This window comes from Chiloscyllium plagiosum, unplaced genomic scaffold (assembly GCF_037043375.1).
Source record: "Chiloscyllium plagiosum isolate Xiang-an unplaced genomic scaffold, Cpla_swu_hap1 HiC_scaffold_5, whole genome shotgun sequence".
Classification (NCBI taxonomy): Eukaryota; Metazoa; Chordata; class Chondrichthyes; order Orectolobiformes; family Hemiscylliidae; genus Chiloscyllium; species Chiloscyllium plagiosum.
This window is the reverse complement of record NW_028270143.1, coordinates 126995687-127007665: the sequence shown is the minus strand read 5'-3', so window position 1 is coordinate 127007665 and position 11979 is coordinate 126995687. Positions and strand designations below refer to the sequence as shown.

The 11979-nt window shown below is 49.5% G+C and overlaps 1 pseudogene; it reads right to left on the bottom strand.

Annotated features, from left to right (window-relative positions):
• Positions 1-484: 484 nt before the first annotated feature.
• On the bottom strand, positions 485-1521 carry LOC148150021 (28S ribosomal RNA; annotated as a pseudogene).
• Between the last annotated feature and the right edge of the window lie 10458 nt (positions 1522-11979).

Sequence of the window (11979 nt, the reverse complement as noted above, 5' to 3'; positions counted from 1 at the left end):
CTTCAAAAAGCCAAGAGGGAAGGTGGGGGAGGGAACAAAACCTGGGTTGACCTGTGACCTGTTTGCAGGCACCTGCTACCCTCCTGCCACGTGCCATGGACCCCTGACCAATGGGAGACACGACCCACACTCCGCGCACCGATCTGGCAGCATCGGGTGACTGCTTCTGGTCAGGGAAAGGCACAGACAACCGTCTGGCACCGGCGTGCCGAGGTGGTATGGTAAGGAAGAGTGTTGGAAGATGTCCGACCCCCCCCACACATCGCCCTTGTCTCCACACATCCCACTGTGACCCTCACCAGACTGCTGTTACTGCCACCCCCGGGCAGGCCCACACACCAACACCTCCCCTTGGGGGGGAGAGGTGGGGCGCCTGTGGGTGTTGAACGGTCGGCAGGGCATCTGGTTCGATTTGGGGCCCGAGCAAAAGCCGAGGTAATGGATGGGTGTGTACGAGTGTGCGTAGGAGTAAACGTTCATGCACATGGTAAAGACCAAAGGGATAACTTTCAATAGATTGCAGTGAGGTCGCTGCTCTGCTACCTACAAAACCCTGAGCCAGAACCAGGTCGTCTCTGAATGATTTAGCACCAGGTTCCCCATGAACATGAGGTGTGATTTAAAGGAGAGAGGTTGCACCCATACGGCCGTTCTCCAGACCAGAATCAAACAGCACTACACACTGACCGGAGTCGGTTGTCCCAGGCCAACCAGTGATCCGCGGCGCTAGGGGAGCGTTACATTTAGGCAGGATTCTGCCTTCGAGTCGTTCAGTCATAATCCCACAGATGGTAACTGCGTACCATTGGCTCCTCAGCAAAGCACATCCACCAGCTGTCTGAATCTGCGGTTCCCCTCGTACTGAGCAGGATTACTATTGGAACAACACAACATCAGTCGGACAAAACTAACCTGTCTCAGGACGGTCTAAACCCAGCTCATGTTCCCTATTAGTGGGTGAGCAATCCAACACTTGGTGAATTCTGCTTCACGACGATAGGAAGAGCCGACATCGAAGGATCAAACAACGATGTGGCTACAAACGCTTGGCCACCACAAGCCAGTCATCGCTGTGGGAATGTTTCTGACCCCTCCTGATTCAAACCCAAAAGGTCATAGAATGTGAGGCCCCACTTTCACGGTCTGTACTCGGACTGAAAATCATGATCAAGCCAGCTTTTGTCCTTCTGCTCTACGGGAGGTTTCTGTCCTCCCTGTGCTCACCTTAGGACCCCTGTGTTACGGTGTGACAGGTGTACCCCCACCCCCACCCCTCAGTCCAACTCCCCACCTGTCACTGTCCCCAGAGTGGGTCATGCCCAGGCGATTCCCACCAGGAATGAGACACCCCCTCCCCCTCAGGGCTCGCCTCCCCGCCTCACCAGGTAGGTGAGAAAACGATCAGAGCAGTGGGATTTTAGCAGCGGCTGAAGCCTCCCAGTTTTTCTCCACCTTTGCAGTTTCTTCACAGCGCCAGGTTACAGTCAACCTCAACAGGGTTTTCTTTCCCCACTAACTCTGCCAAACCCATTCCCTTGGCTGTGGTTTCACGAGATAGTAGGTAGGGACAGTGGGAATCACGTTCACCCGTTCTTGCACGTCACTAATTAGATGACGAGGCATTTAGCTATTTTGAAACACTCTCTCTCAGGAGTGCCTTATTTTTGAGTCTCTACATCGCTGGTCAATGTTTTGGACTCTCGAGCATCACCACAGACCAAGGGGCCGGGGTGGTACTGGTGTTATATGAGACTCTGGTTTATCGTCAGTTGGGTTAGAAACATAGAAAAAAATACAGCGCAGTACAGGCCCTTTGGCCCTCGATGTTGTGCCGATCCAAGCCCACCTAACCTACACTAGCCCACTATCCTCCATATGCCTATCCAATGCCCATTTAAATGCCCATAATGAAGGAGAGTCCACCACTGCTACTGGCAGGGCATTCCATGAACTCACGACTCGCTGAGTAAAGAACCTACCCCTAACATCTGTCCTATGCCTCCCACCCCTTAATTTAAAGCTATGCCCCCTCGTAATAGCTGACTCCATACGTGGAAAAAGGTTCTCATGGTCAACCCTATCTAAACCCCTAATCATCTTGTACACCTCTATCAAGTCACCCCGAAACCTTCTTTTCTCCAATGAAAACAGCCCCAAGTGCCTCAGCCTTTCCTCATACGATCTTCCTACCATACCAGGCAACATCCTGGTAAACCTCCTCTGCACCCGTTCCAGTGCCTCCACATCCTTCCTGTAGTATGGCGACCAAAACTGCACACACTACTCCAGATGTGGCCGCACCAGAGTCTTATACAACTGCAACATGACCTCAGGACTCTAGAACTCAATTCCTCTACCAATAAAAGCCAGTATGCCATATGCCGCCTTCACCGCACTATTTACCTGGGTGGCAACTTTCAGAGATCTGTGTACATGGACACCAAGATCCCTCTGCTCATCCACACTACCAAGTATCCGACCATTAGCCCAGTACCCCATTTTTATGTTCCTCTTACCAAAGTGAATCACCTCACACTTAGCTACATTGAACTCCATTTGCCACCTTTCTGCCCAGCTCTGCAGCTTATCTATATCCCGCTGTAACCTGCCACATCCTTCCTCACTGTCTACAACTCCACCGACTTTCGTATCATCCGCAAACTTGCTCACCCAACCTTCTCGCCCCTCCTCCAGGTCATTTATAAAAATGACAAACAGCAATGGTCCCAAAACAGATCCTTGCGGAACACCGCTAGTAACTGCACTCCAAGATGAACCTTTACCGTCAACTACTACCCTCTGTCTTCTTCCAGCCAGCCAATTCCTAAACCAAACCTCCAACTCACCCTCATTGCCATATGTCTGTACTTTTTGCAGAAGCCTACCATGGGGCACCTTATCAAACGCCTTACTAAAATCCATACACACCACATCTACCGCTTTACCCTCGTCCACCTCCTTAGTCACCTTCTCAAAGAATTCAATAAGGTTTGTGAGGCACGACCTGCCCTTCACAAAACCATGCTGCCTATCCTTGATCACATTATTCCTATTCAGATGTTCATAAATCCTATCCCTTACAATTCTCTCGAAGACTTTGCCCACAACAGAAGTGAGATTCACCGGCCTATAGTTACTAGGGTTATCCCTACTCCCCTTCTTGAACAAGGGAACCACATTTGCTATCCTCCAGTCTTCTGGCACTATTCCGGTAGACAACAAAGACGTAAAAATCAAGGCCAATTGCTCTGCAATCTCCTCCCTTGCTTTCCAGAGAATCCTTGGATAAATGCCATCAGGCCCAGGGGACCTCTCTATTTTCACGCTTTCCAGAATTTCCAATACCTCTTCCCGACATAGCTCAAAGCCGTCCATTCTAATTAATCGTGACTCAGTATTCACATTGGCAACAATGTCCTGTTCCTGAGTGAATACTGACAAAAAGTATTCATTCAGTGTCTCCCCAATCTCTTCAGCCTCCACACGCAACTTCCCACTACTATCCTTGACTAGACCTATTCCTACCCTAGTCATTCTTTTATTCCTGACATACTTATAGAAAGCCTTAGGGTTTTCCCTAATCCTACCAACTAAGGACTTTTCATGTCCCCTCCTTGCTGCTCTTGCCTCTCTCTTCAGATCCTTCCTGGCTACCTTAACTCTCTCCATCGCCCCAATTGAACCTTCACGCCTCATCTTTACATAGGCCGCCCTCTTCCCTTTAACAAGGGATTCCAATTCCTTATTAAACCACGGTTCCCTCACACGACCCTTTCCTCCCTGCCTGACAGGTACATACTTATCAAGGACACTCAATAGTTGCTCCTTGAACAAGCTCCACATATCAATTGCGCCTTTGCCTTGAAGCCTACTTTTCCAGGCCACACATCCTAAGTCGTGCCTCACCGCATCATGATTTCCCTGCCCCCAGCTATAACTCTTGCCCTGCAGTGCACGCTTATCCCTCTCCATCACTAGAGTAAAAGTCACCGAATTGTGGTCACTGTCCCCAAAGTGCTCACCTACCTCCAATTTTAACACCTGGCCTGGTTCGTTACCCAGAACCAAATCCAGTATGGCCTCGCCTCTTGTTGGCCTGTCTACATATTGTGTCAAGAAACCCTCCTGCACACATTGGACAAACACCGACCCATCTCACGAACTCGAGCTATAGCTTTCCCAGTCAATATCAGGAAAGTTAAAGACCCCATAACAACCACCCTATTACTTTCACTCTTCTCCTGAATCATCCTCGCAATCCTTTCTTCTACGTCTCTAGGACTATTAGGAGGCCTGTAGAAAACTCCTAACAGGGTGACCTCACCTTTCCTATTCCTAACCTCAGCCCAAACTACCTCAGATGGCGAGTCTTCATCCATCGTCCTTTCCACTGCTGTAATACTATCTTTGACAACCAATGCCACACCTCCCCCTCTTTTACCTCTGACCCTACTAAAACATTGAAACCCTGGAACCTGCAACAGCCAATCCTGTCCCTGTTCTACCCATGTCTCCGTAATCGCCACAACATCGAAATCCCAGCTACCAACCCACGCTGCAAGTTCACCTACCTTATTTCGTATACTTCTTGCATTGAAGTATACACACTTCAAGCCACTTTCCTGTTTACAGGCACCCTCCTTTGAGATGTTCCTAACCTCCCTACACTCCAGGTCCTGCACCCTAAAGCTACAGTCTAGGTTCCCATGCCTCTGCAGAGTTAGTTTAAACCCCCCCGAAGAGCACTAGCAAACCTCCCCCCAAGGATACTGGTGCCCCTCAGGTTCAGGTGTAGACCATCCTGTTTATAGAGGTCCCACCTTCCCCAGAAAGAACCCCAGTTATCCAGATACCGGAATCCCTCCCTCCCTGCACCATCCCTGTAGCCACACATTTAACTGTTCTCTCTCCCTATTCTTCGACTCTCTATCACGTGGCACGGGTAACAAACCAGAGACAACAACTCTGTTTGTTCTAACTCTGAGCTTCCAACCTAGCTCCCTGAAAGCCTGCCCAACATCCTCAGCCCTCTTCCTACCTATGTCGTTGGTGCCAATGTGGATCACGACTTTGGGCTGCTCCCCCTCCCCCTTAAGGACCCGGAAAACACAATCAGAGACGTCACGTACCCTTGCACCTGGGAGGCAACATACCAAACGTGAGTCTCTCTCGCCCCCACAAAACCACCTATCTGTGCCCCGAACTATCGAATCACCAATAACTATTACTCGGCTCTTCTCCACTCTTCCCTTCTGAGCAATGGGGACAGGCTCCGTGCCTGAGGCCTGAACCCCGTTACTTACCCCTGGTAAGTCCCCCCCCACAACAAGTATCCAAAACGGTATACTTGTTCTTGAGGGGAACGGCCGTAGGGGGTCCCTGCACTGGCTGCTTCCTCCCAGCCCCCCTCACTGTCACCCATCTGTCTGCAATCTTTGGAGTTACTACTTCCCTAAAGCTCCGAGCTTTGACCCCCTCTGTCTCCCGAATGATCCTAAGTTCATCCAACTCCAGCTTCAGTTCCCTAACACTGAGGAGCTGGAGATGGGTGCACTTCCTGCAAGTGTAATCAGCAGGGACGGCCATGGCATCCCTCACCTCAAACATGTTGCAAGAGGAACATTGCACTGCCTTCACTGCCATCCCTCTAAAAGTAACCTTTTTAAAAAAAACTAGGTCCAAGAACAGAACAAGCAAAATGCAGCACTTACCTCTTTACCACAACGGGTCTTATTACTAGGTTAGAGGAGGAGGGCGGGTGGGAGGCACTACCTCTGTACTGCCTCGGGTTCCTCTCCTGCGCGCTTTTATAGGGGAAAAAAAGCCTCCCCAGGTAAGCTTGCGCTACACCAGCTTCCAGGTCCACTCCGTGCTTTTATAAAAAAAACTTTCAAATTTAAACCGTTAAACATCACCGAGCCTTCAAGCAGCCACTGCCAAACAGCCCTTACCTGCTCCACAGAGATGGAGGAATTGGGAGTAAGGGATAGCATTTCTGCAGGTGGCAGAGTGGGAGGAGGTGTAGTCCAAGCAGTTGTGGGAGTCGGTGGGTTTGTAGTAGATGTCAGTGTTGAGTCGGTTACCAGTAATGGAAATGGAGATGGAGATGGAGAGGTTCAGGAAAGGGAAGGTGATGTCCAGGATAGTCCAGGTGAACTTGAGGTCGGGGTGGAAGGTGGTACTGATACAGTCATTGGTGTAGGGGAGGATAAGGTGAGGAATGGTGCTGGTGTAGTATGGAAGATGGACTGTTCCACGTATTTAAAGAGGCAGGCATAGCTGGGGCCATGGCTACCTCTTTGGTCTGAAGGAAGTGGGGGGATTCAAAGGAGAAATTGTTGAGGGGGAGGGCCATTACACCCAATTGGATGGGAGTGTCAGTGAAGGGGGACTATCTGGGTTGGTGGGAGAGGAGGAGTCATGGAGGAGATGGAAGGTGTTGGTGGGGTCATAGAGTCATAGTCAGAGATGTACAGCATGGAAACAGACCCTTCGGTCCAACCGGCCAGATATCCCAACCCAATCTAGTCTCACCTGCCAGCACCCAGCCCATATCCCTCCAAACTCTTCCTATTCATATACCCATCCAAATGCCTCTTAAATGTTGCAGTTGTACCAACCTCCACCACTTCCTCTGGCAGCTCATTTCATACACGTACCACCCTCTGCGTGAAAAAGTTGCCCCTTAGGTGTCTTTTTTCTTATATCTTTCCCCTCTCACCCTAAACCTATGCCCTCTAGTTCTGGACTCGCCCACCCCAGGGAAAAGACTTTGTCTATTTATCTATCCATGCCCCTCATAATTTTGTAAACCTCTATAAGGTCACCCCTCAGCCTCTGACGCTCCAGGGAAAACAGCCCCAGCCTGTTCAGCCTTTCCCTATAGCTCAAATCCTCCAACCCTGACAACATCCTTGTAAATCTTTTCTGAACCCTTTCAAGTTTCACAACATCTTTCTGATAGGAAGGAGACCAGAATTGCACGCAATATTCCAACCGTGGCCTAACCAATGTCCTGTACAGTCACAACATGACCTCCCAACTCCTGTACTCAATACTCTGACCAGTAAACAAAAGCATACCAAATGCCGCCTTCACTATCCTATCTACCTGCGACTCCACTTTCAAGGAGCTATGAACCTGCATTCCAAGGTCTTTGTTCAGCAACACTCCCTCGGACCTTACCATTAAGTGTATAAGTCTTGCTAAGATTTGCTTTCCCAAAATGCAGCATCTCGCATTTCTGAATTAAACTCCATCTGCCACTTCTCAGCCCATTGGCCCATCTGATCAAGTTTCTGTTTTTATCTGAGGTAACCCTCGTCGCTGTCCACTGCACCTCCAATTTTGGTGTCATGATTTGCAGATGCCGGTGTTGGACTGGGATGTACAAAGTTAAAAATCTCACAACACCAGGTTATAGTCCAACAGGTTTAATTGGAAGCACACTAGCTTTCGGAGCGACGCTCCTTTATCAAGTGATAGTGGAGGGCTCGATCGTAACAGAATTTATAGCAAAAATGTACAGTATAATGTAACTGAAATTACAGGTGATCACCATTGCACTATACACGTGCGCGCACCCTTATAGACACACACTCTGCACTCACTACACACACACACTTTCTGACACCCCCACCCCCCCCACACACCCACCCCCCCCACACACCCACCCCCCACACACACCCCCCACACTTTGCGGGGTGAATTTGTACTTGCAGGGTTACATTGTACTGTGTGTGTGTGTACGTGCGTGTGTGTGTAGTGCAATGGTGATCACCTGTAATGTGACATGAACCCAAGGTCCCGGTTGAGGCCCTCCCTATGGGTACCGAACTTAGCTATCAGCCTCTGCTCAGCCACTTTCCTCTGCTGCCTGTCCCGAAGTCCACCTTGGAGGGTCTCCCGAAGGTCCGAGGCTGAATGTCCTGGACCACTGAAGTGTCCCCAACTGGGAGGGAACCCTCCTGTCTGTTTGTTATGCGGTGCCCATTCCCGGAGGCATGGTACATTGGGGAAACTGAGCAAAGGCTACGACAATGGATGAATGCGGGGGATGGGCACGGGGGAGGGGAGAGAAGTGGTGCTATTGGTGCCAGCTGCGGGGATGGAAATGACGTAATACGTGACATTCGTGATGTCGACAATGATCTGGTGAGACACGTCGATGAGGGTGGAAGTGGCTGAGGCAATGCCAACTATGGGGGGGGCACGGGGGGAAGGAGGGTGCAGAAGTGACGTGCCAGTGGTTTCGGTGGTGGTTGTGGGGACAGTATGGCTGGCAGTAGCTATGGTCTGGGGGACAGTGGGGAGTGGAAGTGACATCATTGTTTGCCGTGGTGGTGGTGGCTGGAGAGGCTGCGTGGTTAATGGCATGCAAGCAGTTCCAGAGGCTAGGAGAAGCTTCTGGAATGATTTGGGGATCCTGAGTTTGGAGGCAACTGAGTTTGGTGTACCTATGTTCCTCAGTGTGTGATACCCTGGAGAAATAGCGTTGGTGGAGGGTGTGGATCCTTCTCTGGGTGAAGAACAGCAGAGGTCATTTGCAGGTCTGGGAGAGTGTGACCCTGAGCTGGGGTACGGCTGACTGCAGGGAGAGTGGGTGCCGGTGCCTGGTTGTGAGGGTGGAGCGGAGGGTCCTCAGGGAGAACAGTTTCTGGAGGCTTGCTGTAAGTAATGGTCGTCCCGTTCCGGTCTGAATGTAGCCTGGAGTCCGTGGGGGGGGGGGGGATCAGTCGGTTACGTAGGCAGGTGCTGAGGAAGGAGACGTGGCTGTGGGAGTGGGTCTGCTTCAGGATGTGGCTGAAGATAAGTTGGAGAGGAGGATGAAGTGAATTTTGAGGGGGGGGGGGTGGGGAGGAAGATGGACAGGTGGGATAGTTCAACAGGGCGGTGCCAAGTTGGAAGATTGGATCTGGGATAAGGTGAGGGGAGGGGAAATGGGTTAACTGGTGAAATCCAGATTGATCCTGTGTGGCTGAAGGGCCCCAAGGCCAAAGATGAGGATTTCTTCTGCCAGGCATTGGGTGGGTTAGAGTTATTGTGGGGGGGGGGGTGGAGGGGATGGGGGCAGCATGGACCTAACGAGGGAGTCGCAGAGGGAATGGTCCCTCTGAAATGCGGGTAGTGGTGGGGATGGAAATACATCCCTGATGATGGGGTCTGTTTGTAGCTGCTGGAAATAGCCCGTCTGTAGATGCCGGAAATCTACAGTGTAGATTGTAAATAGCTCGGGTCCAAGGACTGAGCCCTGTGGCTCCCCACCAGATACATCTTATCCTCCAGGAAAAAAAACACATTTATCCTGACTCTGTCTTCTCCCCATCAGCCAGTCACCTATCCAGACTGATAAATCACCCCAACTCCCATATGATCACAACCTTGTGAATTAACCTTTTGTACAGCACCTTATCATGCACCTTCTGGAAGTCTGGGTACGTTACGTCTACAGGATCCCCATTATCCACTTGCTAATCTTCGAAGCACACTCGCAAATTAATCAAACATGATTTACCCTTCATAAAACCACATTGACACTCGATAATGTTGGAACGTTCCAAATGTCCTGATTTTGTTTCATTGATAGCTGATTTGAACACTCTCCCAACAAATATGAAATTCAATGGTCTCTAATTTCCCACATATTGCCTCACTCCCTTTTTGAATCAGGGTGTTACAAAAGCATTTTTCCAATCTACTGGAACCTTTCCTGTGTCCGGGAAGGTTTGAATATTTATTACCAAATGGATCCACTCTCTCTGCCGCCACTTCCTTTAATACCCTAGGATGTCGACCATCAGGCCCAGGGGACTTGGCTGTCCCCAATCCTAGTCGTTTGCTGAGTACCTTTTTCCCCCCCGATGTTTGTTCTAAGTCCTACCCTTCCTACTGCCTCTGACCTGCCCATTCCAGCTGGAATGGTACTATTGCCCTCCACCATGAAAACTGAGGCCAAGTGTTGATTCAGCATCTCAGCGTTCCCCACTATTAACTCTCTGGTTTCATCTTCCAAGAGACCAACATTCACCTGAGCAACTTTATTCCCTTTTATGTACCTATAGAAGCTTTTGCTACCCTTTTTGATATTTTGTGCTAGTTTTCTTTGATAATTTACTTTTGAATCTAACTTTTTAACCTGTATTTCTCTGAGAGTTTAAAATTATTGGTCAATTTTCCCTCAACTGTGCCAGAGATCTCACTAGAAAGGGAAATGTCATTTGTGTGTATCTGGCTTTGGTCCCGAGTTCCCCATTTGGAGATCCTCTCTGTGGAGGTTTCCACTGTTTCTGCTGAGAGTTGAAAATTCTTTGCCCGTGGCGCCTGGGATTACAGTTCCATCTGGATGATGTCCCTGTGATAGAGATGTCATCTCCCAGCTCATGTGGAGGTAACAGATGATGGTGTTAACTTCAGGGAAGACCGGGACAGTGTCCTGGATCAATATTTATCTTGCTCTGTCAACATCATGAAAGGTCACCTGGTGGTTGTTACGTTGCTGTTTTGTGGGAACTTGTTATCCCTGTGTTGCCTGCCATTTATCCGATGTTACAACAGGGACTACCCTTCAAGAGAATCTCATTTGGTTCCAATGCACTTGGATTTGGAGCAGGCACGCAGAGTGCTATATAAATGCAGGTCTGTCCTTCTCACCTGAGCATCCTTCTGTTTACCACAGCCCCACCTGTTCTCCCTGACCTGCATTTCCCCAAAATTCATTCCAAAATCTTTATCATCCCTCATAAATTCCTCATTACACCTCATCTCTCCAAACTCCTCCCAATATAATCCTGGTCTCAACCAGTATTGGTGCCAGTCTTTGATTGCCCCTAGTTACGGGGCCTGATCCATATCAGTCCCAGAATGCACCTGTTTGGGTGCCCTCCTTGACCATTTTGTCTAGCTGGTGCTTGCCCTCGTCCCTGGGTTCAGACTTGGGAATGGGCCTTGACTTTATGGGTCGAAACATCCTCAATGCTGCCATGATCTTCTGCCAGAGGGGTTTAACTGCCTGGGATTTACCATCTGCAGGCATGTACCTGTGGTGTGAAGCAGTGGCCAGGTATTCTGTGTACCAATCCCACGTGAACACACTGTCCGTGCAGGGTGTGTAGGGGCTAGGGAATTCTGCTGGATGGGTGACCATGTCGGCCACACTTGGCATGCTGGGAGATTGGGCAGTTTGATCGCCATGGTAACCCCAGCCTGTGGGTCATAGATTCTGCACCCAGTGAGTGACTCAAGCACTCGCCACCGTGATGAATGGGTCATGTCTTTTGAGTTTTATTACATCGATTGTCGATGTGTTAGGCAACCCCTATCTGGCTCAACCATAGCCGGATGATGTTTTAAGGGATGCTTCCTATCATTTTTGCAGTGGCACCAAGCGGGAAGTGAGCCGGATTAACAAGACCAACAGACTAGTAGCCCCCTAGCTGGCATCATTTGTTGTGAGGATCCATGAAAGTTTAATAGCTACACCCTATTCTACCCTCCACCATTACAGTGATTAAAATCTGCCAACTTTAGTAATAAAACAATTAAAACTATACACTTACCTAAAAACTTTAAAATTAACTTCTAAAATAACAATTAAAATATTAAAACTATAATGGGGTGGCACAGTGGTTAGCACTGCTGCCTCACAGCGCCAGAGACCCGGGTTCAATTCCCACCTCAGGCAACAGCGTGTGTGGAGTTTGCACATTCTCCCCGTGTCTGCGTGTGTTTCCTCCCACAATCCAAAGATGTGCAGGTTAGGTGAATTGGCCATGCTAAATTGCCCGTGGTGTTAGGTGAAGGGGTAAACGTAGGGGAATGGGTCTGGGTGGGTTGCTCTTCGGAGGGTCAGTGTGGACTTGTTGGGCTGAAGGGCCTGTTTCCACACTAAGTAATCTAATCTAATACTTATCCACTTAAAATTGGAGAGCATAAAATTACTAATACTATGAGTCCATGAAGTTCCAGAGTAAGGGAGATTGT